The sequence below is a fragment of the Corapipo altera genome, unplaced genomic scaffold (assembly GCF_003945725.1).
Source record: "Corapipo altera isolate COAL_440 unplaced genomic scaffold, ASM394572v1 55, whole genome shotgun sequence".
Taxonomy (NCBI): domain Eukaryota; kingdom Metazoa; phylum Chordata; class Aves; order Passeriformes; family Pipridae; genus Corapipo; species Corapipo altera.
In genome coordinates, this window is record NW_020884882.1 from 16,669,731 (window position 1) to 16,696,028 (window position 26,298).

Below are 26,298 nucleotides of genomic sequence, written 5' to 3' on the forward strand. Positions count from 1 at the left end.
GGAGGTGGAAGGGAGCCTTGTCTGTAGCCTCCTAGGGAAAGCACAGAGGAGTCAGCAGGGTGATAACAAAAACAAAGGAACAGGGTTTGCATGCTGTGCAGGCTCTTATCTTCTCCCTTTCATGAAAAACAGAGAAAGAGCAGAGCAGAAAGGTTGCAGGCTTCACTAAGTCCTAATTATCCCTTGATTATGCCCACGGCAGGGATGAAGTTTTCAAAAGTACAGTTTCTGCAGCAGATCCAGGAATCTGGCTCTCTGGTTCCAGACCTGTTTCCATGCCCAGCCAAGCGGCCGTGGGGCCACACTCGAGACTCCAGGGATGTGTGGAGCTTGAAAAAACAGATTGTACCTAAAAGCTGCTCGGATTTATGCCATTGCATGTGCTGCAGGAAGGTTTTTTCACCTTCCTTTCCTTCCCTGCCCCAGGCAGGAAACCTGTTCAGTTCAGGCAGTGTGCATAATCCTGCATAATCCTGTGTGGTTATTTAGTCTGGGATAGAAAAGTCCTCATGATCTCTGTTTTTCTTTTTTCCTCCTCCTCCTTTCTTTAGCATTCAGGAATTGCAAGAGCTATTTAGAATGAAACCCAACGTGATTTAGAATAAACCCCAACATTTCTGCCAGAGGACTAAGTACTGAATTCCTCATCTCTTTCTCCAGGTACTTCAATTCTCTGGGAGTAAGATCCCGAGGAATGCAGAAGGAGGGAGATGTCCCATGTAAGCACATCCCCACAGTCTGTAAAAGGGATGTTTCACGGGTCTGAGTGTCTTCAGTCTGCTCTGTGAGGTTCAGCTGCCCCAAACGCTCCGTGTTTGGAGCGATGTGGATTTGGGAAGGAAGGGGGGGGTGAGTGATGGGCTGTGCTCGGGCAGCTGAGGGGGGATTGATTTCCCTGAGCTCTTCCCTGGAGCTGTTGGATTTCTTGCTTCATGGTCCTTATTTCCACTTCTCAGGCAAAACTCAGCTGAGACCAAGCCATTTTCTCCCACCCTTTTCAGAGATCAGCTGCTCAAGCAAGCGAAATATTCTTTCTTTGCATTAAAAAGAATGTAAGAAGCAACTGGTCTATGTGGATATGATTCCCCGGATTGCTCACAGAATGCAGCTCACTGAGGTGCATGTGCATCCTCCGTGCTCCCAGTGCCCACAGCCTGACACTGGTAAGAAATATCTCATAAAAATAAGTGGCATATTGCATATTTCTCAGAGTAGGAATTGTATGGAATGGTGTGTTTGGCTCTGCACAGGTTGCACTGATAACTCCAGGACTGCTGGACATTATTTTCCTACTGCATTTATTTCTTGCTTTGTTAGGCAACGTAATTTCATGTGATTCCTGTGGCAGGAATAAGATAATATCAATTTTGGCAGCATCAGTTTGAGTGCTAATGGGAGCAGTGCTCTGTGCAGGGTTCCTAACGAGACTGGGTTTATTTACAGTTGGTGAGGATGGAAACAAACCGAAAAATCTCCTGGCTTGTTTTTCATAGAGTTAAGTAAATACATTAAGTGCACACATAAATGCAATAAACATATACAAATACAGTTAACACACTGAATAAATATGTATTGTCTCTGTACGTGAACTCCTTAGGATGTCCAGGGAGGGTAATGAGCTACTCAAGTAGCATCAGTGCAAATAATGCAAGTATTACATTAGTGAAAATAATTACAAGGGCATGCAGTGACAGGACAAGGGGGAATGGCTTCAAACTGAAGGAGAGTAGGTTTAGACAGGATATTAGGAAGAAATCTTCCCTGGGAGGGTGGGGAGGCCCTGGCACAGGTTGCCCAGAGAAGCTGTGGCTGCCCCTGGATCCATGGAAGTGTCCAAGGCCAGGTTGGACAGGGCTTGGAGCAACCTGGGCTAGTGGAAGGTGTCCCTGCCCATGGCAGGGGGTGGCACTGGATGGGCTGTAAGGTCCCTCCCAAATCAAACCATTCCATGATTCTGTGACATCTTTGTCGTGGGGAGGAATTCTTTGGGATGGTAAACTTGAAGAGAATCCTGATTTCTGGTGCAGAGGGGGGGTGTTTTGGCAGGATTCATATCCCAGCCTCCCGTGGGTGCTGTGCCTCTGCCCTGCACCCTCCGGAGAGCAGGACTGCGGAGGACACCGTGGGGACACAGTGACTGAGACACTGTCGGGTAAAACCCCAGAGACTCGACAGAGGTCGGAACCAGCCGGTTCCGATGCCAGCGGTGGGGAGTGACCCCGTGCATCCCGCGGGCTGGCGGCTGGGCCGGCCCAGGGTGGCACCGCTCCGGGAGCCCGTTCCATGGCAGCATCCCATGGACAGCCCGTCCGACCCAGCACAGCCAGCGGGTCCGTCCCAGTGCGGGCTGTGAAGGGCCGGGAGCGCTGCAGCTCCGGGGCTGCCTGGAGAGGGAGGCACAGCCCCAGGAACGGCAGGGCCGGAGCAGCGGCAGAGCCTTCCCAGAGCACGGAATGTGCCGAGCTGGAAGGGACCCACAAGGATCATCGAGTCCAACTCCTGGCCCTGCAAGGGACCCTCCCCAAGAGTCACACCCTGTGCCCCAGAGGATCATCCAAACCCTCCTGGAGCTCTGGCAGCCTTGGGGCTGTGCCCACTGCCCTGGGGAGCCTGGGCAGTGCCAACCACCCTCTGAGGGAAGAACCTTTCCCTGAGATCCAGCCTGGCCCTGCCCTGACACAGCTCCAGCCCTTCCCTGGGTGCTGTCCCTGGTCCCCACAGAGCAGAGCTCAGTCCTGGCCCCTCCTCTGCCCCTCCTGAGGAAGCTGGAATTGCAATAAGGTCTCCCCTTGCTCTTCTCCAGGCTGAACAGACCAAGACACCTCAAATCTCTGGAATGAGTTCTGTTTGGCAAAAAAGGCCTGTTCACAGACAGCTTTACCTTTAATTGCTGTTAAAATGTAAAGATGCTGATGCTCCAGTGAAGAATACTGATTTTTTTCCTTGCATCATCGTGGGATTTGCTCTAATAATGTCAAAATCCGTGCAAGTGGAAGGAAAGATCTGCCTTAATTTTCTTGGCTTTGTTCTTGTTCAGTTGCCCTGTAATCTGTGCTCAGCTCCTCAGCAAGGCTGTGGTCCCTGGGACTTGGGGAGGGTGAAGAGCTTGGAAACTTAGATAAAAGGCAAGAATGGCTCGGCCAGAAGGATATAGAGTGGGGGAAAATGTTTTTGTGTGTTTGGGAAAAGGGAGTACAAACCTTTTTGAGAGGATACCGTGCCCCGAGTGTGGAGCACCAGGTGTTTGTCTCTGGATTCTGCAATTCAAGTCTGGCTGCAGAGGCAAAATGAACTGCTGGTCTCATCTCTAAAAAAGTTGATAAGCACAATTGTTGCCCCAGGGCGAGATGAAGAAGGGCTGAGAGGAGCTGAAGAATTAATGACATGTGAAAAACCCAAACCCTGGGTAAGCCTGGCTTGGTTTGGTCATTGCAACTTCCACCAGCACTTCTTGTTTCCTTCATAATAGTTCTTTTAAAAAACATTGTCCTGAACTGTCCCCCAGAAAGAGAATAGAAAGGCTCCCTTAACATAAACATGATCTAATCATGGGGTAGCCCCCAAATTCCCAGTTAAAGCCACCATTGGCCAATGACCACCCAAATGGCCCATTTAAGCCTCTTTGTTTTGACCTACCTGGGGGAGGCTGCAAAATGCCTTTGGAAAGGCGAAGTCTCTGTTCACTCCAGTTGCTCAGTGTGTTTTAAATTAGTAGAAAACCGTGCCTGTCACAACTCCTGCTTTGGTGATGAGCTTTGTGTGCTTTGCTGTGGCTTAGTAATCTGCTAGAATGCCAAGAGAGAGGCAAAGTATTAGCCCAGCTTTGCTTGGGATAAGAAAGGCATTTTCCTCTTAACTGAGTTGTTTAGACGTTGCTTTAATTATAATGAGCAAACCGAGGGTGCTTCTATTAATATGATTGATGTTACCAAATGGAATTGATAGTTGCTGAGGCAGTAATAAAAAGTGGCTTATAATAACTAGATGATACTGTATGATCTTTAAGATGATATTAGGTGATCTTTAAGGTCCCTTCCAACCCAAACCATTCTATGATTCCACAGCCATTAAATGATTTGCTGACATTTTATAGGCATCCCACACTCTGAAGGACTGAGATGTGCATGTGCAGACCTCAGAAATGAATAAACTTGGTGGAAGTTGAGGCTCCCAGGACAGGCTGACTGCTGGCATTGAGCTGTGTTTCTCACAACTCAGACAAGCATTTTGGCTCACAGCTCTGCTCAGGTGTCTTCACTACCCTGGCAGCCATGAAAAATGAGGCAGAAGGAGAGTTCTAGCCCCAGGGAAAAGCCTGAGGCGGTGGCTGAGCCCAGACTTGAGCCCACCTGAGCTCGACCTGAGTCCTGCTCGTCCTCTCCCCCTGTTCTCCTTGCTGCACACTGCAACTGGGTTATATTTATACCCAGATAACTTGCTTCATTACGAAATTTCTTTCCTGGCAGGGGATGCAATCTATCATTAAATCAAAATCTGTCTGGAAACAGAACAGAGACTCCAACTTCAAAGCTTGCCACTGTTTTCCGTGGAGCTCTTCTTGCTGGTTGCCTGGGAGGCTTATTTGAAATTATGCATGGAGACAGGGAGGGAGGAATGAGCTCCAAAGCCGTCGTAATGATGCCCTCGAGTGGGCGAGACTTGGAAATGGCTCGGGGGGCAGGAGGCAGAGGCAGCTCCATCCCTGCACCTCCAGCACACCCAGCACCTCTAACCAGAGAGAACCAAACACCCCAGAGAGGCCAAATCCCCCAGGGATGGTCCAAATACTCTGTGGGCACTTCCCACCCCCTCTGCCTACAGACCAGCCAACCAGCCCTTGTTTTAGATCTGCTTTCCATATCATCTCTCCTGCTCATTGTAGAAGGCTGGTGGGTACAAAGATGACAAAATATTGTCTGACACAGTGCCCTTTACAGCCCTGTGCCAAAAAAAAGATCTTTGCTTTATTACTACAGCCTGGAATCTCAGCCATGCTGTGCTTAAAAAAAAATATTTTAAAAGGCCATTTTGCCTTAAAAACTTGTCACTTTTTAAAGCTTTACAAAGCCAGGTCTGTGCGTTTCGGTTCATGTAGTCGTGGTGCATCCAAATGGAAGGTAATTCAATCTCAGACAGAGAGTTTTCCAGTCTGGGAGATTCAGTGCTTTGGTGTACACAGCTACAAACCCCATCAGTGGGTATCGGGCCAGGAGTGTTAATTTTGAGCAAGTTTTAAGTAGTGAGGAAGTATCTGCTGAGTGCTACGAACAGCAAAGACTTGTTCTCTGGGCTGATGGGGCTCTGCTGCCAGCAGCTGGTCCTGATGTGCTCGTGGGTGTGTTTGTGATGAGATAGTGCTCTGAACTGGTGGGGTTTGTTGGTGGAGTGTGTTGGTTCACTGGATGTGAAGGAGAGACTTCACGTGGCTCAGCGGGAGCTCAGAGACGAGCGGTTGGTTAAAGGTACCCGTCGGTTCCTCTCCCTGCTGGGGAGCCTGGGAAGCTCTGCAGGAAAACAGCTCCAGGTTTTGTTGTTGGGGAATTTATCTCCAGCTCCCTCGCTCAGGGCCGGAGGTACCAGGGGACATTTGGCAGCTGAAGTGCTTTGGATGCTGCTTTTGTCCTTTTCAATTTGCTGTGATAGCAGCGACGTGAGAGGAGATGTTCAGGGCTGGATACTTTCAAGGTTGTCCCATTTTTTAAAAGAACATTATTACTGCACAGAACAGCCCGTGTTTGGGGACCAGGACTGGACTCAACTCTAAAAAACTGCCCAGTATCTCCCAGATATAAAAGTATCACAGATCCTTGCCATGTTTTGGTCCAGCCCAGGCCATGCAATCTCCCCGTGGAAGGGAAATGCTGTGAAACATGGGCTTGCTAATGCAGCACAAACCTTCTCCACACCTGTGTTTTACAGTCCCAAATACAGCCTGTGCTGCTGGATCTTATGGATCATAGCACAGGGCACGGGTGGGTGCCTTTCCCTGGTGTTCTGCTCTCTCTCCTGGTGGAATTGGAGAACTCTTAACAGACACTGAGTGCTCATTAATTCAATGCATGATTTAAAATGTACTTTTTCACGTGTACAAACCTTTCTGTGCAGTGCATTGTTCACTGCCTGCTGTAATTGTGTGAGTACATATTTAATTTGGTTTCTACAGAATCACAGAATACCCTGAGCTGGAAGGGACCCACAGGGTCCATGGAAGTAGTTCTGTGGTTTCACTGGGAGTTTGTGTAGCTGATAAACATTGTGGAAATAGGTTTCCTGGAGCACTGTGGGAAAAATGGAAGGTTGCTATCATATTTTCAGAGACTGATACACAGTCAGACACCACTGTGATCTAATTAATGTCTACTTAATTAGGCTCAAGTGAACAATTTCAGACCGTGAAGTCCAGTGGAAGTAGAGTTGATAACAGTGGTATTTAGAAAATCCAGAGTGAGTTTGCCCAGAAGGTTTTGCATGGCAGCTGAACCATTGCCTGCAGAGATGCCCATCCCATCAGGCCCATCCAGCTCCCAGGGCTGCTTTTCCCGAGGGAGGGAGGGCAGAGGTGTTGGAGAGGGCTGATGGCTCTGGTGGAGCAGCAGCTCCCTGTGCACCCTTCAGTCTGAGCTCCTCCCAAAACCTGACTCAGCTCACTCCCAGCACTGCTCTGAGCCAGTCTCTGCTCTCCAGGGGTAAGAAATGACTGGCTCCTGCAAACGATCCCAGCTGATCCATGAATCACTGCTCTATTAATACTAAAGTTATAAGATATTTATTCACTCCTGGCTACTTGGGTTGTCCCCAGAGTTCACCTTGGGGGATTGTGCTCTCACTGAAAGTTTTGATAAAAAATTGAAATGCCCTTTTGTTGTCTTGCAAGTCATTAGGTTCACCTGATAAAAATGATTTTATACCTAACTCCACCTATTAATCAAAAAGGTCAGGACAATAAATAGGTTTTATCTTTTCTGCCAGAAACCTTTCTTCCCTGTGGTCTTTGGGGCTGAGTACAAGAGAAGGTGTAGACAAAAGAATAGGATCTCAAAGACTGGTTGATCAATGCCACAGAGACATGAATTATTGTTGAGAATTTAGGGAGGAGAAATAGAGTGCTTTGATGCCAGGGAGAGGGAATATTGCCTGAGTTTTCAACCTCCAGGCATTAGAGGGGAATGAAGTAGCTTCATTCATCTTAATAAATTTATGTCCAGCATCTGGTTCTGAATGAGATTGATTTTCCTTTTCTGGAGGTCTTTATATGTGAGAATATAGATATATAAAACATGTATATATATCCCCCATACCATTGCTTTAATGGACCTGACACTCCTGACTTTTTCCAGTGTATCTGGTTGCAAACTTGGGATCAAGATGGAGTTTTTGCTCCTGGGTTTTGCACGGATCATTCTGCTCACTGATGACTCCTGGAATCATGCCCTGTCTCACAACTGGAGGGGCTGCTGGAGTTGCTGGTTTCCAGCAGGGTTTGGCAGTGACATCTCACACGTGTGGTAACATGGAATTGGTTTCCCCTGGGAATCTGCAGGTCCTACTTGTCCTGTGGGCTTTGTCCTTTGCTTTGTTAATATTTTGCCCCTCTCCAGTGACCCCCTCCCTCCATTCCCCCCAAATTCCTAGGAGGCTTTAGCAGTTTGGATATGCAGAATATCCTGTCACTGCTCCTGCCCTGATGGGCCGTGTGAGCTGGAGGAAGGACGAGCTACTGCAAATGTCATGAGAAGAAAAAAACCCACAAGTGGCATTTACCTTTCTGATTATTCCCTCTCGTCCCCGGCGCCGGGCATATGTTTCCATTACAGGATTGTGTGTGACAAAGAGGAGTTAGATTTGCACTGCAAATGAATTTTTAAGTATCCTCCTGCCCCTGCAGCCTCTCCAGGAGTGATGATGCTCCCAGCTCTCTGTGTCTGCCGTCCCTGCACCGCCTGGAAACGCGGGCACCACCTGCAGCCTCTCTGCTCTTCTCAAATGCCTCCCTAAATGTCACTTCCCTGCACCCTAAATCTTGAGGAATATCAGCAGAATTGAGGCCACCCACGTTTTCTGAGGCAGATCTCCACGTCCATCCTCAGGTTGTGCTTCCCATCCTTCCCCTGCCAGGGTGACAAACCCAGTGCTGTGCACAGGGCTGGTCCCCAACCTGTAGTAATTTGCTCAGCCCATAGAAATGGGGATACACACAGGTGTCTGATGGACACAGCGCTGCTGTAGCTGTGCTCTGGTTGTCTGACAACAGCTTTTCTGCCATGAATGTTAAAACACCAGCTTGCAATGTGCTGTTAAGGGAACAGATGGATATTTTGCCATGTGATGCAGGCTAGAAAACAGATTTGATTTAGTGCACCATGCTTGTCTGACTTTTAAACTTGTATTAAACAGGATTTCATAAAGGCAGACTCCACATCAAAATCTCAGCTAACGGGGCATGGGGATCCATTCTTCCATTTCAAAGGGGCAGATGGGTATGAATATTTATTTACTTTGAGGGCTTTTGTTGGAGGGGAAAAGGGCTTCGTTATGTGTTTTGATTTCACGGCACAATCAAGGAAATTAATACAATGTATAAAACAGTAATTAAAGCCATTAGATTTCTGAGCCCATACAGACACAGGAGATCTCCCCCACATATAAAACTGGTTCTTTTTCTTGCAGTGCTCCTGGCATTCAGCTGCTGAGATTATTATGTAATGTCAGTTCATGTCTCTTCAAAATGAATTTTGCAGATTTAACCACTCCTGCACTGTCTCGAGGCCCTCTGGCCTTACCAGCCTGGGGTAAAGTCTCCATGCTCTACACTAATCACCTGCCTTGTAAGAGCCATGTCTAGACATGCCCCAATAATGCCCCATTTACAGATGTTTGATGTGGGAAGGCCAGTGGGTTCTTGCATCAAGGCCTGATCCAGCTGGGTTGAGATAAATGGAGGGATTACTCCTGCCTTTGCCTGGAATGGCTCATTTAGGGGGTCTTTGGGGGGATCTTGTGGTTCCTGGGCTCGTTTCAGACACTATGTGACAAATTCCTGTGTAGTTACACAGGTAGTGCTAAAAGGGATTCAGACCCTGCTGAATATATGGTAAATATATTAAGATACACCATATGTATTTATTATCCAATGTATTTGATATATATATGCATGAATTAGATGGCTTCCTAACAGGAGAAATGGTGTTTTAACAATAGCAGTGGTGTCTGGAATCAGGCAGAATAGGGAATTATCAGTGTAAGAAAGGAGAGAGTTAAGATGAGATCCTTTATTCTTTTGGACAATATCACTTTCAGAAATGCACCATATGTGCTTTTTAATGTTGGAATGAAGTAGGAGAGAAGAGGAAGAGGAGATTGCCCTCGATTTGGAAAATCAGAGTGCACCAGCATGACCTGTTTCCATGGCTGAGAACCTTCAGCCTACAAAGTTCTTGTTTAAAGACTTTATCTCACTGACCAGATGGTGCAATTTGTCTGGCACTGACATTTGGGAATATCTGCTGAATTTTGCATAAGGACAAGTGTTTTAATCATCCAGTGTCTTGCTGTGCTAATCTCATTTGTCTGTAGTGACCAACTCCTTTCTCATCCCTGGCAGTCGTGGAGCTTGTGTGGGCTTTTACACAACCACCTCCTCATCCCAGCTTTTTTATTGTCTGTCCCTTGGGAATTTCTTTGGCTTGAACTCCTCCTGTTGAGGTGGAATGAAGTGCTGTGGGAAATAAAGCAGATGTGTAGGAGCCTGGGATATTTAAAACCTCCCTTCCAGGTTAATGCTTTCATCAGAACAAATGAAGGATTGTCTTAGAGATGGAAGGAGTAGAGAGGATTAGAGTAAAGAAGGAGCTGTGAAGCTCATGGCTGAGGAGGAAATGGAAGCTGGAGCAGCAGCTGGGGTGTGACCAGGTCCCTCTCTTCTGGGAGGGAAAACAGAGAATTCAAATATAAAACAGAAATATAGAAAAGCAGCTTTGTGAGAGAGAAAAGTCATTGACCTTCCATCCGTTACCTGAAGGAAAAAACTTTAACTGAACTCTCTGGTGCTTTGCCAGGCTGTGGAATGCTGCAGCTGTGCAGGTGGGGACGCAGGAATGGAAAGGCTGGAGCTGTGAGCATCCCCAGCACTGTGTGTGTTGCTCAGCCCTCCTCCTCCTCCTCCTCACCTGCCCAAAGGCCCTCTGCCCACCCCTGTGTCCTCCAGAAATAAAGGGAAAAACACAAGTGGATTTATGCCCCACAGACCCCTGTGCTGTCCCATGTTGACCCATCTCACTTTGGAATGTTTGTTGCAGTTTTATTTAGGAAATTTGGGATCAGGTTTGTGCATCATTAGAGTTTAATTGCTGGGATTGCCTGGAGCAATACATCTGTATTGATACAGCACAGGAATGTGCTGCCCCTTAGAGTAAACCTGTTAGTCCTTGACTATAATGGGAAGGCTTATTATTTAATATTTTAACTATATTTGTGATCACACAAGGCAGGGAACTCTTCAGCTCCTGCTGCCACATCCCGAGGCAGCTCCGTGCGTGCCACAGGCAGTGGGGATCGTGTAGCATCTGTGAGGGACTAAACATGGGCTGTGAGGGATGCTGGGGTGTTAAAGAACTTCCTCTGTGCTGAGGCTGTGGAATTTCATAGCTGAGGGTGTGTTTAATGTGCTGTTACCACTGGAAACTGTGATGGATTATGTGCAACACCACGGGGACACAAAGGAACGGCCAGGTAGTTAATTACTGCAATGATAACATGTTATGAAAAGGAATTGCACTCATGGTCATTCATTATGATGATGAATTTCCCACATTTTGTTACTGGTCATCTGCACCACTTGTGTGACAAATGGCCAGAGTCCCATCCAGGAGGAAATCCCTCCCCTTCCCTTCCCTCCCCTCCATGGAAGGGGTGGTGTTGTTAATGTGACAACATCTAATTGCCCCGGTGTCTGAGTTCAATATCTATATCCATTTGTACATATTACTCCCATCTGAGTTTTCTGTGACACACTGCAGAGCTGCCTTTTGGAGATGAATTTATTCTGGGCTTTCTGTGGCCGGTTGAACACGTATAAAAACACTGGTCCTAAATCTGCAGCGAGACGGGGGAGGGAGGTGTTCTGGTAAATTGCATGGAGCAAGTGGAATGACAGGAACTGGGAAGTGGGAGTATTGCTTGGTACAAGATCCTTGACTCTTGTTGAGTGATAAATTTTCCAGTCCTAAATAGCTGGCACATTATGTTACAGGGGCTTGATGGGTGCAAATTATCGGCTTGGTTGTTTCTAGACAGAATGTTATTACTGGAGGGAAACGTGGCCCAGGGCCAGGAGCAGAGTGTGAACCTCTGTGTACGTTGTCTTGAATTGCAAAAGCAATTGTGTGTGTGCCTGTTGGCATCAACAAAGGGAAAGTCACCACCAAATCCATATTTAAAGTGAAGGAACGGAGCCTTTTCCGATACGGAGCCCGATCACACGGAGGGGATCAGAGTGGCACACTAATTAGAAACAGCCTGTAATCAATAGCTGAGTTTCCCACTGTGCTGAGCTCCTCAAAAGCAGGATTGCAAATGATGTGGTACGAAAACCTCGAGTGATAAATATTTCAGAGAGGATATCGAGCTCTGTAGTTCAACTGGCCTGCCAAAAATCAAGGTGAGACCTCTTAAAATGCTTGGCTGACCCTCTGCCCTCCTCGTTCCTGCCCCTCCTCTCCACGTGCTGGAGCCTCCCGTGAGCAGAGGTTGATGTGGGGCCAGTGCCTCGTCTGGGCTGGCTGCTGGTGTTTTCCTTTTCTTGCAGTGACCTCCAAAATGTGCAGTGTTTCCCCAGCTCATCCACACACAGCATCCCATTTTCATAGTAATTTATTTTTGGCAGTCAGCGTGCAAAAATTCTGAACCCGGATGATTAGCTCAAAAACGCCTGAAATGTGAATATTCAGCAATGGAAAATTTTCCCTGGTCTCCTTCAAGCTGAAGAACATTGGAAGTCACTGGATTTTTTCACTCCTGAATACAAGTCAGGATCTGTCCTCATTTCTGAAGGTCAGCACCTCTTGCCCCAAGCAGATTATTATCCCAGGGATGTTTTATTCATGGGAATGCTGCCAAATGGAAATTATTTTTTCGTGTTAATGAGGAGTAATTTGAGAATTCAGAAAAATCCTGACCTATGGAGATGGGAAAAAGTATTAAGAAAGAAAAATATGTGTGTCCCAAATGGGGGATTCACTGTGCCATGAATGACAGGTTATCCAGGGATGGGGTTCCCATCTCCAGAGATACAGGAGGGATCTCCTGCCTCCCAGCACATGAGGATGCTCAGCTCTGTGCCTCAGTGCCCAGGGACAAATGGCTCCCAGGCACTGGCTGGGTTGGAAAAGTGGCTGAGCCCCCTTTTGCTGATTCTCCTGGATGTGTTGTGCCAAAGGCACTGGAAAGGCACTCAGGGATTGATGTCAGTGGTGTCTCCTAAATGTAAGAAGTTAATAATTTGTTGGTCTGCAGTCGGTCCCTACTGGGGAAGCAGCTCTGGAGGGTGGAATGTGCCTCAGCCTCACGCAAGGGTGTGAGCTCAGCTTTCCCTCCTGGCCTTGGGGGCTCTTCCCTGGCTCCAGCTCCCTTCCCAAGGCCGGCTCTGATGCTGCTTTGTGCAGGTTTTCTCCTTCCCAAATAATTCTGGCTAAGCTGCAGATGGATCATTAACTACAGAGCACAGTGGGCACTGTTAAATTGGGCAGCTTTCTTCCCAGGAGGAACCAGAGCTGCTGCATCCTTAGTCTTCCCTGCAGAGGCCCCTTGGACCAGGAGTGCTGCTGGGACTGGTGTCTCAGCTGCTGGACCTGCTCTCTGCTGAGCCATACCTGCTGCAGCCATTAATTTGAAATAAAAGCTTGAAATGTATCACATGATTCATGACTAAAGCCACAGTTTGCCAGAGTGCTTGTGGGAATTGTGACATTCCATCAGTTGAGGAGCTGTGGAAGGGTGTTTGCTGCTGGATGGAGCCAGCGGGTCTCTTGCTCAGCGAGGTCACCGATGAGCAGAGAAGCCCAGGGAGCACAGGAGTGGGTTTGTGCCTCCCTCAGACCTGACATGGAACGAGGAAACACAGAAATCCTGTGGAGATGGAAATGGTGCCTGGAGGGGGCAGCAGAAGGTGCAGATGGAACAGGACAGGCGCTTACAGCGGAGGTACCTGGTGGTGTGGGGTTCTCCATGGGGTGGGTACAGGGTGGGTGTTACTGAAAAGCAACAGGAGGGAAACCTCCTGTGTGTGCTTTCTGTCAGTATATAAAAATATATTTATATCTATAAATACAGGGGAGTGATCCTTTGCAAAGCCAGAGGGGTGAAGGCTGTGTCGATGAGAGGAGCTGAATCCAAGGACTTTGGCTCTACAAGTGCTTCACTTCCCACCCTCAACAGCCTGACTGCAGAAGCTTCCCTGAAATCTCTGAGAAACATTGGTGTCTATCCTGTTTGGATAAAATGAGGAAAATGTCCTCACTGAAGGATTTTCTGAAATTCATGGAAATGTGCTGAAATGAGGGCTGAGAGATGTCAGGTGTGAGGAGAGCTGCTGGAGCAAGGATGAAGTGCCAGGTTGGTCCAGTTGTTTCTTGAGGAGTGGGAAACAGGATTTTGAACTTAATTTGTGTTCCTGATGGCCAGCACCTGCTTATAAACACTGAGCTTTGGAATAGCAAGACTGTGTGGAAACAGTCCAGAAATAGAGTTTCTGTGTCAGATATTGAATATACAACAAAGCCAAGAAAGTGATGGTGTGAAGTTTGGAGCAGAGCACATGTGACATGCTCAGTGCAGCTGCTCTGCTCCCTTAGCAATCAGAAACACTTCATCCATATGTTATTACAGAAAAGTGGGACTGTGCCACCTGCCTGGGCTGCAAGGAGTGGTTAAAGAACTTTTCCTGATGGAGGAACAGCCATCACTCACCTCTGGTTGCAATAGAATCACTAAGGTTGGAAAAGACCCCAAAGACAGACTGAATGCCCCCTAGCCCACTAAACCACCTCCTGGAGTGCCACATGTGTTCCTCAGTGGGAATGTTTGCTCAGGGAATACCCTCCCTCAGAGGCTGGTGTGCTCCTGCCAGCCGGGCTGGGCTGGGCTGTCAGACACGTCCCCTGAGCAAACCCCTCCTGAGAGAGCAGAGAAACTTCTCCCCACGGTCCTGCCAGCCTTGTTTTCAGGACACGCCAAATATTTGTTTGCAGTGGAGGCAAACACGCTGATCTGGTGTCAATAAACGTCTGGATTCAGCTCCGTGTTTGCAAACAGCGTGTTGGCCGCAGCCCCTCCGTGGTGTCATCAGTGCTGCTCGTTACACAAACTGCTCAAACTGTGCCTTTGTTTTGACACAATTTACAGATCGTTTTTCATCACCACCAGTCACTGCACACAGAAATCTCTGGAGCTGATAGTCACTGCATCCACACTCTGCTGTAGGAAATCGAGCTGCATTTTGTTTTCCTACGAAGATGTCTGGTAATGGCCCTGTGTAAAACATGTTTGGGGCTTGAGGAAAACTGGCTATAAAATCCTCTTTCACTGCTGCAGAAATTCGTAGCCTTGTTTCTCAGTTTCTGCTGGGTTTTAACATTTTTTTTTTTGTGGTAATAACGCTGTTTAATTTTTTATTTTAGGTTTCCTCTGTGTGTCCCCCTTTGTGAAAATGTGTTGCTGTGTGCAGTGAAATGCAGGGTAAATTCCTGTGCCAGCACAGCCACCTCATAACCCAGCTGTGCCAGAGCATCACCACTGCTCCTGCCTCTGCTCAAACAACCCTGCCATGGCATGAAGGGACTCCAACAGCATTTTCCTGCCCCAGGTGGGTAAAATCCAGCAGTGTTATTCCAGCTCTCTTGTGGAAGGGGAAGGCTGCTCCTTCCCAAGGGTGTGTCACACCCCTGGCTGCTCCATCAGGTCACTCTGCTCCAGGGCAGCTCCCCTTAGGTGGTGTTTTCCCTACACATCCCACTAATGGTAATGAAATGATTTCTCCATTTTCTGCATTTGCTCCCATGTTTGGAAGCAGCCCTGGAGCCTCCTGGAGCAGAGGAGGACCCGGGCTCTGCCCTCAGGCCCCCTCCCTTCCCTGGTGCTGGGCTCAAGGCCACCAGCAAAGGGTTAATTACTGTTCAGAGTAACTACTGGGGGACCACATGCATTCTGCTAATATCAAATATAACTCCAGGCCTTGATACAGGGACATTGCTTGGAGCTCTTGTAAAAGAAAGTCTGTCCGCTGCATTAATTCCCCAGTGACAGATTAATTCCCTTCCTTTATCATAATTACAGCCCTGTGCTCTGCAATGGTATGACTCATTTGGTCTCTTACACACCACACCATGGCAAAAATGCTGAGTGACCTGCAGGCTCCATTGACTCCAAGAATCTCACAAGTATTTTAGAGTTGTAAACAGAGAACTGAATTTATTATTCCATCTTCCCACCCCAGCTGAAATAGGAAAGGTGAATGGCAAATTAGAAGCTTCTTTTTGTCCAGCACCTTGTTTTGGTACCTGTACAGAAATTTAAGATTAGTATGTTCCTCATCCAGAAAAATAACTGTAGCTGCCCAGCCATCATATTGAAAAATATATGTATATATATATGTACAGGTGTCAAGCTGAGGTTTTGAAAATCCCCAGACTGTATGACAGAGTGCTGATTTGTCCATCCCTGTCATCAGATACATGCTGTGGATTTGTATAAAACTGTATTAAATACTTATGCAGAATTTGTTAGAGAAGTCTGTGTCCTGGGGCACTGCAGGTTGTACAGCCCTCCAGCTTTATCAGGGAAGGGTAAACCTTTAATTTAATAAGTCACATAGTGAGATGACCTCCCACACTGGTATGGTTTGAATCCAACCCTTACTCAGGCAAGAGAACTGTGCTCCTTTTCCCAGCCTGAAAAATGGGCTGGGTCAGGTCTTGTCCTGCAGATTGTCAGAATGTGAAAGTTATGCATAGAAATGACTGTGTTGGCATGAATGAGTTATTATGAGCCGTGTCCATGTCGTTATGAACTCCTCAGAAGCACAGGAGCCGGCAGGTTCCACTGGAATATCAGAGCTGATATTCTGTTTTAGGGAAAGCCAGTGGTTGGGATAAAGAATGGCTGTGCTTCCAGGAGTGGGTAAAGGGCCAAAGGCAGGATCTGCTCATCACCACAAATCTCTGCACACTATGCATGTGGAGAAGTGAGTTTTCCTCTCAGGGATGTGACACAGAATGTGGACCAGGATGGAAACAGGAGCACACAGGGCAAAACTCCTGTAGGATTTTCTACTAATCCCAGAGTCCTCCTCCTGCTCTCCAGAGAATCACAGAATCAATAAGGCTGGGTGATTTCCATGTGAGAAATCAACTTGGATGGTTGTTAAGCTGGTTTCTAAACTATGACTTTCTTTTCCACCAGTTTGCCACTCCTCTGCTCTTATTTCTTCCATTTTCTTTGTAGGTACAGATTGATGTCTGCAAACTTTCTGCCTATTAAAATTGTACCTCTATCAGCATCTCCAGGAACTTTGTGTGGTAATTTCTAGAAGCTTTTTGTCTTCCAGAAGTCTAAACTTAGACAATAAACAAACCCAGACAAGTGCTTTTTCAGTCTGGAAAGGCATAAATAAGCAACCTGTACTTGTTAAATTAGGTACTATAAAAATACTGAGCTTTAAATCATTGTCCCGGTAATTATTGTCATCATTGTCATTATTAGATGACATAAGATTTTATTGCTGATAATTTGGAGGCTTTGATACATTTATTTGAACTGACTGCTCCTTTGGCTAAGAATAATTGCTTAAATTTTTCTCATGGGTTTTTGCTTCTATAAAAAGATTGTTGACCTTGAAGCTTTTGCTTGATTTTGAATTCTTATTCAAATACAAGTGCCAATAACCCAGACAAAAAATGTAACCCACTAAGCAGACGTTGCATTTGGGGACCTCGTGCAGAGAAGTCAGGTTTTGTGTTGTCAGGGACCCCCAGCCTCTCTCTTAATCCCTTTCTTCTTATTATTTTTTAGAGTGGGAGGGTAAGTTTTGCTTTTCCATAAGCAGATGTTGGTGGTGCTTAAGTGCTTTGACTGCTGGAGGTCCACACTGTGGTTTGATGGACCTTGTTTCTCTTGTGTAGCTGCTGTTGGCCAGGACCCTGTGACAACCCAGCTGTTTGTTGCATGACAGGGTGTGTGTTTGGGTGATGGACCCATTCAGCTGTGGTGAAAACAAAGAACGATTTAGGAAATAAATTAAGGAGAAAAAAAGACTTTGGATAACAGCATCTAATAGTGCCAGGCAGTGTAAAAGACTCTGGAGAGCTCGGAAATGTCATGGTTTCCTGCAGTGTGCAAATAGGGATGAAATTGAAAATCAGCTCTTTTAGGAGAGGTAACTCTTAATTTGCATGAAATAATAATCAAATCATTATCAGACCACCTTAAACAGCAACACTGAAGGTCACTTAAACCGCCTGGAATGACACAACACAATGAGGTTTGTCTGGCATCAATTTTGAAGGATAATTACCCATGGGGTTTGTTAATTTTTATTTTGATTTACTGATTGTGTGTTTCTCGATTATAACTAACTTCAGCCTGCAAACATCTAAAATTGTTGTTTCTGTATGTTCTGAACTCTGTGTCTGAGCTGAAACTTCTAGAAACTGAGGTGATGTGTAAATAAGACACAAAGGTTTTCATTTACCTGTTTTTTAATCAAGAAAGTGAAGATTAGTGAGTCCAATGACAAAAAGACTCTCCTTGTGAGGGCTTGTAGGCTCTGGTGGGTAAAAGGCCTTTCATCCATAATTTTAAAATACTCCTTTGTTTATGGAAAAGGGAAGAGGACACCTTTGCTCCAAGGGTTGTTTGAGAGTTGCAGGACATGCCTCCAGAGGGCCCTTCTCACAGCGTGTCAGGGATCATCACTGCCTGTGTTGACATTCTCCACCAAGCTCTTGCTTCCCTTCCCATGAAAAGGTTGCAATTTTGGCAGCATACGAAAAAAAATCTCGTCTGGTCAAGTGTAGCACAAATGAGTTGACCTTCCTGGTCACAGAGTGGAAGGCCACCTGCTTTGGATGATTGATAATGGCAGCACGAGTGGGTCAGACTTTTCAGCTCTGGAAACAAAGCTGGAATAAGCAGCAAACCAGTTTTGTCTGTTTATGTTCACTGATTTATACTACCTATCCTATATTAGACAGAAATTTGAGCATTATATCAGTTATACAAGCTCTAAGCAGTACATTTTCATTGTTATTCTTCACGTTCATGCCTCATATGATCTTTTTATTGGGTTAATGGCAAATACTCTTAGGTAATAACAGGGGTGTAGGTTAATTATTCAGTAACTGCTGCTACAGAAAGCAGAGTTTCTTTTCCTGCTACAAAAAGGTTTCAATTCCCACCATGTCATTAAACATCCTCACTTAAGAGGCCTGAGAATGAATCATTGCCTCTGATTTAGGATCATCAAAAAGCACATAGTTTCTGCCTTTATTTAATTGTCTTGTGATTTAATGTTAGTGAAATCCACATCTCTCTGCTCTTAGATCTTAAAATGCAGCTCGTCTGGGTGACACCTGGGCCAGTGGAACCTGTTTGTGGTGCTCAGTGGTTGTGCATTTCTGATGACAGGGATGCCCCCCACAAATCCCAGGGAGCTGAACCCCACTGAGAGTGGGAGTTGTGCTCTGGACACCACGGGCTGTGACGAGTCCACCCCTGGGCCGATGTTAATCTGAAAACCCTGCATCCCTTCAGCTCTTTGTGCTCAAATTCTGCATTGGGTTTAGTCACCCAAAGGAAGAGTCACCGTGTAAAGCTGCTGGAAGGTTGAACTTGGTGATCAAAGTTTGGACTTGGTGATCTGAAGGTTGGACTTAATGATCTTGGAGGTGTTTTCTGACCTTAATGACTCTATGATTCTATGAAATGTGTTTTTCCTGAACAACCCTCCATTGCCCACATGTGCCTGGATCTGTGTGTGCTGGTGGAGAGGTGTTCTCCAGTGGGTTGGGGCCGTGGGGATCCTGCACCTTTGGCAGCACAAAAGCAGCTCAGCCACAGCTCCGTGGTGAGATTCCCCGTGGCCACGTGAGGCCCCTGTGATGGTGGGACAGTTGAATGGTGAGCCATGAGCAGTCCTACGTGGCAGAGAGACAACCGAGGGCTTGGCCAGGACCTTTGGAGCAAAGAAGTCGGAGATCTGTAAGGGAAAGAGCTATTTCCAGCTCAGAAAAAAAAATGAATTAATAAAAAAATATAAGTGAACAGCAAGGTGTTTATTTGGCCCACTTCCCATGGGGGAGTCACCTCCCTCAGCCCCACTGCAGGGCTTGTCCTGCTGAACACACCACTCACTTGGGGGGCAGGAGGGGTTTTCCTCTGACTTTCTTTCCCTTTCCTTCCCCTTGGATCTGCACAGGATTCAGGGTGACCGCAGGCTGCAGGAATGCAGTGACTCTTTTTCTCAAGGGCCAGGCATTTGTAGCACTATTTAATTAATAATAATAATAATAAATCCTCTCAACCCGCCTGTCTCTCACAGCTTAGGTGAGCATTATCCCTGGGGGGCACGGGGGTTAATTAACTTGCTCTGGGCTGGTGCTTGAGCCAGAGGGGATCTTCAGTCAAGAGATCAGGAGAGTCCCCAGTCAGGAGATGGGAGGTGGTGCAGCCTCGGTGGGGGCTGGGTGGGCAGCCACGGCAAGGGCAGGGAGGGCACAGGGACAGCAAAATGAGAAAAGCATGTACAAAGCACAAAAAATGAGAGGAAAAGAGGAAGAAAAGGTCTGAGGAAGAAAAGATCTAAGGAAGAAAATACGGTGTTTTGTGGGTTTTAACTCAAAACTAGTGGTTTTTAGCTCCTCGTTCCCCTCTCTTCCACAGGTGAGGCCAGAGGATGGAGCTGCTGTGCTCACATCACCTCCTCCTGCCTCCGGCCTGACTCCAGATAAGCGGCTTGTTGTATGATCTGTCTCCTCATCCCCAAATCTGTGCAGCAGAGAGCATCATTAATGGAACCAGCCCGTGGGCTACAGATCAACAGCGGCTTCTGCTGCGTGCGGCTCCTCCAGCGAGTCACGCTCCGCTCCTCACCGGGGGTGAGTGTCCTCTGAGCCTGCTGAGAAATTGCTCTTCCCCAGCTCAATCAGACGTGGTTGTGTTTTCCTGCCACGCTACAGTTGATTCCCAGCACCACAGGGAAGGGGCCGGAACGACCGTCAGTGATTCGCGCCCGGCGCGGTTTGCACAAGGCTGAGCCACCAAATGTCAGCTCCTACAGAGGCACGGAGGCTTCTGGAGCTGCACCTTTAATGAACCTCAGAAACAGGGGCCTGGAGGAGGCTGAATGTCAGCAGAACAGCCCGAGCTGTGCCTGCTCTCCCGGTGCTTTGGGGGTGAAGCAACAAGTTGCTCGTGATTTGGGCGGAACTTTGCTGACGCAAATTGTCACGATTCATTCCAGTCATGGAGAACGGGGACAACTGGCACCTACAGCTCAGCCCTGTTCAATGCACAAACCTCCCAGCACTGTATCTCGAGTGGATGACACTCCATCAGCTGATGATCTCCTTTATCTCATCTGATATTGCAGCCTCTTCTCTGCAGTGAGTTATTATCAAAGTGTAAAATTTGTTCACATTAACATCTGAAGCCCTCTTCTATTTTTGGGGGGCTTTGATAGCTTGGGTGATATATCAATGACCAAATGTAATTGCTTTCTCTGAAACATGGCTTTCTAAAAGGAAATCTGACTTGGGTGTATGTAGTGAATGATTTAATTTATGTAGAAGCAATGGGTCTGAAAAAGGAGGAGGAGGAAAAGTTGTGATACGGAGGCTGAATTCATCTCAAGTTATGAATAATAGATGACTCACTTGGGGATATTTTTTGCTAGATTTAAATTAAATCTCATCAAAAACATAATAATTGGATATATTTATAAACCTGCAAAGCCCACTCAGGGGGGTTTTAGTAATATTGTCAATACTACAGGTTAACCATAAAACTAGTCCGAATTTACTATGGCAGGGAGTTGTACCTGCCTGTGATGGTAATTCATTATAGTAATCTCTGGAAACTGAGGGTTTAACAGACTTTCTCATTCTGTATTTGGCTTCTAAATTGTCTCCCAGAAATTAGGAAACCTTTGTTGCTTCAGTAAAGTTAGGGAAACTTACTGGATTGGCCAACAAATTCAAATCTTGGTCATATTTGCTCTCCTGGTCAGAGAAAACAATTGATCTGAAAACATCTCCTCCTTGTGAGGGTGGTGAGACCCTGGCACAGGTTGCCCAGAGAAGCTGTGGCTGCCCCTGGATCCCTGGAAGTGTCCAAGGCCAGGTTGGACGGGGCTTGGAGCAACCTGGGCTGGTGGAAGGTGTCCCTGCCCATGGCAGGGGGTGGCACTGGATGGGCTTTAAGGCCCTTCCAACACAAACCACTCCAGGATTCTGTGATTTCAGCTTTGCTCCTGCCAGGCACGGGTGGCTGTGGTGTGTGCAGGGCTCTTGCCAGATGAGAGAGAACAAAAGACTGATCTCAGCTTGGCACCTCAAGTATTTACCCTTTTCTCATAACATTTTGCTCAGGTTGTCTATAGAATTTCTCCCTGAAGTGGTACAAGATGTCTCACCATCTGCCCCTCTGTTGTTTTTTCCAGGAGAAGAGATTTATGGATATTTCAACGTGGTCTCCAAGCCTCCAGTTCTGATGAGTTAATTTGGCCTCCCTAGGTCGTGGTTGCCTCATCTGCATGCAGCAGGCACCCCTCCATGGCTGTAACATTCTCTGCTGATGAAAATAGTTAGATAGTTATTTTTTCCCCCCCTATAAATTATCAGGTCATTTAAAAAAATGAACTCATTTTAATCTAATTCTGCATGTGCAACTGTCTGGAGAGTTATTTTCAGCTCCAGTAGTTGCAGTTTGCAATTATTATGCTTCTTTTAAGAAAAGAAAAGTAACAGCTCTATATTTTATGCAAATCACTGGTGATCTTTCAGAACAACTTGTGTTTAGGATAAGTAACAGGAAAAATAGGAGGCCGAATGGATAGTAATGTGGACTTGAAAAAACACAGAGGACATAGGAAAATATATAAAGATTGCTAAAATATTACCATTTGACCACTTGGGTGTGCATAGTTCAATTAAAAAACATGTAATTCTTACTGAAGTGAAATCACCAGTTCCTAACTAACCGTGGCTTTGGATCGTAGAAAAGAACATTTTTATTTCATTTACTTAATTGCTGTGATTCTTGTGTGCAGTCAGACGTGTCTGCAACTCTTCTCCTGCATCTCCACAGAGGTCACAGTTTCAAAGTGGGATGTCAAGAAGTGCCTCAAGTACCTCAGTCCATTCCCAGCAGGAGCCTGGAGACAGGGGTGGGCTATTATTTTCCTGTATTTCCACCCAGGTTTTGAACACTTTTTGAGTACAAAATGCCAGGCTGTGTGTCTTGTCCAAGTGCTGCCAGTACAGGCATGGCTGAAGGTCGTGTCCAGTTTCAATATGCTTTTAAATTTGATGCTTATTTGGTGCATTTCCACGGAACTTGCACCGATTCGAACCAGTGCAGCAGCGTTTTGTCAGTTTATTTACTGGAAAAAAGCTGGTGACTGGATCATGTCCTCAAGGCTGCCTTAGATTTCACGATTATTAGTATTTAAAGGCATAAATAATTTTTCTGTCCCTTGTAGGAAAAAGTTCCTTGGATAATTGTTTCCATCCAAATTTTAATCGGATCCATTGTTGACCTCAGGAGTGCTGCTGGCTGTGGGTCCAGGTGTGCCAGGGCAGCTGGGTGAGTGTGTAGAGGTTTTCATGTGAGGAGGGATGGATTTCACACTGATTGCTCAAAACCAAAGTTTATCCATTAGTCTGATTCTCTTACCATGCTGGCATGAAACCTTCTCTAATTCTAGTTGTCCTCTGCTGCCCTGTCCTAGGGGCTGCTGGCACCCAAACGGGGATGTTTATGTGCTTCTCAACCACTCTTAGTTATCCAAAAAAGAATCAAGAGTCAGCTTCTACTAATCCCTCCATCTGCAGCCATTTCCACTCACACATTAGTTTTGCAAGGACCTCAGACCCAAATTTTGCAGGTGTTTCTCCTGCAAGCTGCACGATAAAAGTTCCCTGTCCACACCAAAGGGATTCGAATAAGATCATCTTTAAGGTCCCTCCCAACCCAAACTGTTCTGTGATTCTATAGTTAGGAAGGAATTCTTCCCTGTGAGTGTGGTGAGGCCCTGGCACAGGTTGCCCAGAGAAGCTGTGGCTGCCCCATCCCTGGGAGTGTCCAAGGCCAGGTTGGACAGGGCTTGGAGCGACCTGGGCTGGTGGAAGGTGTCCCTGCCCATGGCAGGGGGGTTGGAACTTTTTGGTTGGTTCCTTTTCAACCCAAACCATTCTTTAGCTCCATAATTCCATAGCAGAAGCCTCATCTATCTCCTGCCAGTGAAACTCCAACCAGGGTGAGTTGTCACCTCCCAACACTGAGTAATTCTCCTGCAAACAAGCCCCATGACATTAATATTCCAGAGAAACCTCTGGAGCATCTGGCCTCAGCTGTTGTAACATTTTCTTGCAAAACCAGCTGCTGCATTGCCTGGTTTTCCTCCCCTGGCTTTGGGAACAGGGAGAGAGAGGATGCAAATAGAAGGAATTAGGATGCTTGGAAAGAAGGAGAACGAGACTGAAAAGACTTGGGAGGTTTGAAACTGCCACTGGAGGAACTGAACGCTGAGACTGGAGGTAGTAAATACTTCTGGTTGCTTTGATGAGATTTAAGATTTACTGAGGAGGATTTTTTTTAAATGTTTTCAGCAGTAGTAAGCCAGAGATTTTTGATACCGAAGAGGTGCTTTCAAAAATTTAATACCAATTGTCAACAATCTGTCTGGTGTTTAACAAAGGGAGTGGGTTAATCCAGCCAGTGCGAGACAGGAATGCGAGATGGGAAGCACCAGCACCTAAGGGAGAGATGCAGTGCAGGGCTGGGGAGCAGAGGAAGCAGGGAAAGGCTTTCCTATTGCTTTGCATGGGGATTTCTGGATTTGCTGAGCCTGGTGTGAAGCATGTGCCTGTTACCTGTGTGTCCTTCTGCTGCCTGGTGTGAATGTGTGTCACTGAACTTAATTCTTGTTCATGTATTCTGGGGTAAATCAGAAATTCTGGTCTAAAACTCTCCCTCTGAAAACTGCCTTACTCTCACTTCAGTATCCACAGCCTGAAAATTCAATATCTGCCCAGCTCAGCAATAATTAAGTTTATTTTTCCCAATGCCTGTTGTGAGAAATGAGCCTTGTGAGGGGCAGGTCAGAGCTGGGAGCAACAGGACCTGGCAGGAGGCTGGACCAGCATCCTAAAAACGTGTCACCACATGACAGGGCACACCAGGGGTGTGATCCTGCACGGCCCCACTCACTGGAGATCTCTTAATGCACTACATGGAAGTATCAGCACAAATGAGATTCAGAGCTGATGGTTTCTTAATTAGATTTTCGCATTCCATTGTTAATTAATTTACTGGAATGTTTCAGGATGTTCCCCCCCCCCCCCATCCCTCTCCCCTCCCCACCTTCCCTGAGGAGCAGCCAGCAGCAGGGCTGAGATGTAGCACAAATTAATCTTTACAACTGCCACATGTCGTTTCTCCATCTGAGGAGCAGAAACAATGATGGAATGTTTGTTCCCTACAAAGAACAGAGCGACTGAACATCTTCCTTAACAAATGAATAATAAGGTTTAAATAACAATGTCAAACACTCTTTCAAAAAGTTTCTGGTTTGCTTGCCTAATGGTTGTAATTTAGCATTATTAGTGTTTAGTTTTCCTTCCAAGGAACAGGATTATTTGGGAGGCCATACAAGATCCCAAAGGTATCATTTGATTTTTGCAGATGTGGAAGTTTTCCCTTATGGCAGGGGGGTGCAATGAGATGGTCTTTAAGGTCCCTTCCAACCCAAACCATTCTCTAATTCTGTGATCTCGGAGGGTTTTGTCACCAGCCTGAAATCTGTCACCTCCAGAAAATCCACTGGTGGTGCTGCTGGTTAGTGTGTGTTACAGGAAACTCAGTTCTGTATTGATTATAAATACATCACTTGATTACAAATACATGGTCTCTGGGGTGGGAGGACTCTCTTTCAGGTGCTGCTGTCCAGGTTGGTGGTTGGTGTGGACCTCGCCCTGCTCTGTGGGAGCAGGGCATGGACAAACCTGGTGTTTTAACCACATCAAGGCAGAGTTTTGGTTTTGTCTCATGGTTGCCAAATGCCAAAGTGCCTCTGTGACTGAAGCAGTCCATGGTTGTGTACAGGAAGGTGACAGAGCATCACCCCTGGGTTTCACTGCTCCTCCCCAGCAGGCAGCGAGGGCTCAGGGCACCTCTCAGAGGTGACTGGTTAAATGAAATGGAATTTAAAAATTGCATCAACAGCTCTTTATATGATAAAGTACAATGGCTGAAGTGTTTCCAGTAAGTAATTTCCCAGAGTTTCTGAGGTGATTTCTGAAAAGCCACCATTCATTGCCCTCATTACATCAATTCCAGCTGAAAATCGGGGCCATGCAATTCATTGTGAAGTGAAAAATTTAAAGGCCCTTTCTCCTAAGCAAGTTCCTACTAAATCACCTACTTGAAATTACAAGACATTAAAAACATACTCATTGAAACTGATGTCCTGCTTGTTTGATTTTTGTTTGTTCTTTTAGTTATGTGATGGCACCACAGAGTTTTCAGGAAAACAGCTCATACACTCATAAAACTGGTAGTTTGTTCTCCTGAGCTCTCCTTCCTTACCAGAAATTCTTGTGATGAGGAGAATCCACCACCTTTATCTTTTGGGGACCTGAAGGAAACTACTTGTATTGGAGTGGGATGATGAGGATGTGGAGGTGCATGGAGAGGAGGACCCTGGAAGGTATCCAGTAAGTTATGGTTGATTTGGAGCTGGTCTGTGGCACAGACCTTTTTTGAGGCTGAAAAGGTGGAAGTTGAAGACATTAAAACTTCAGGATTCTTGGAGACTTCAGTGGTGAGGATTTAGGAGCCTTTGTGTGTAAGGATTGGTCTGGAATCCCAAATGCAGGGGATGGAGAAATCTTCAGGGAGTCCAGTACTATGACAGGTAAAAGGTTTTAGATCTGAATTTCTGAGTTCTGGTGACCTGCAATTTATTATGAACTTTTGTTTCAACTGAAAAAAAACCAAACAACCAAACCAACATTTTTCAGCAGCAGGAAC

General features: G+C 46.3%; 1 long non-coding RNA gene across 4 annotated transcripts; it reads left to right on the top strand.

Annotated features, from left to right (window-relative positions):
• The first annotated feature begins 11,426 nt into the window (after nt 1–11,426).
• LOC113945845 lies at nt 11,427–16,868 on the top strand. 4 transcript variants are annotated; one of them, XR_003527198.1, is made up of 3 exons: nt 11,427–11,656; nt 14,673–14,857; nt 16,495–16,868. It is a non-coding gene; the product is annotated as an uncharacterized LOC113945845 (long non-coding RNA). The 4 variants fall into 4 exon arrangements; XR_003527201.1 differs by lacking the exon at nt 11,427–11,656 and adding an exon at nt 13,003–13,197; XR_003527200.1 differs by lacking the exon at nt 11,427–11,656 and adding an exon at nt 13,333–13,570.
• Nucleotides 16,869–26,298: the final 9,430 nt, after the last annotated feature.